This window comes from Pterocles gutturalis, unplaced genomic scaffold (genome assembly GCF_000699245.1).
Source record: "Pterocles gutturalis isolate BGI_N339 unplaced genomic scaffold, ASM69924v1 scaffold32326, whole genome shotgun sequence".
Classification (NCBI taxonomy): Eukaryota; Metazoa; Chordata; class Aves; order Pterocliformes; family Pteroclidae; genus Pterocles; species Pterocles gutturalis.
In genome coordinates, this window is record NW_010098866.1 from 1 (window position 1) to 243 (window position 243).

Below are 243 nucleotides of genomic sequence, written 5' to 3' on the forward strand. Positions count from 1 at the left end.
CTGCCCCCCAGGGATGCGTTTTTCTCCCTTTGCACGAGGCAGCTCTGCCAAACCCCAGGTTTTTTCCTCCACCCCCGCGGTTACCTACAGTTTTTCCGCATGACCAAGACGTCGCCGCACTCGTCCTCAGAGGGGAGGAAGATCTCGGGGACCACGATGAGGATCTTGCGCTTGGGCGGGGGGTTGATGTTCCAGGTACACTCCACGTTGGCAGGGTAATTCCCCGGGTAGTTGGGGGACTCG

At 60.1% G+C, this 243-nt stretch overlaps 1 long non-coding RNA gene across 1 annotated transcript in view; it reads right to left on the reverse strand.

Moving 5' to 3' along the window:
* Positions 1-88: 88 nt before the first annotated feature.
* LOC104462585 overlaps positions 89-243 on the reverse strand; it is an 853-nt gene continuing 698 nt past the window's right edge. Inside the window, exon 3 of the long non-coding RNA XR_727559.1 lies at positions 89-239. This is a non-coding gene — a long non-coding RNA (uncharacterized LOC104462585). The remainder of the gene's footprint in view (positions 240-243) is intronic.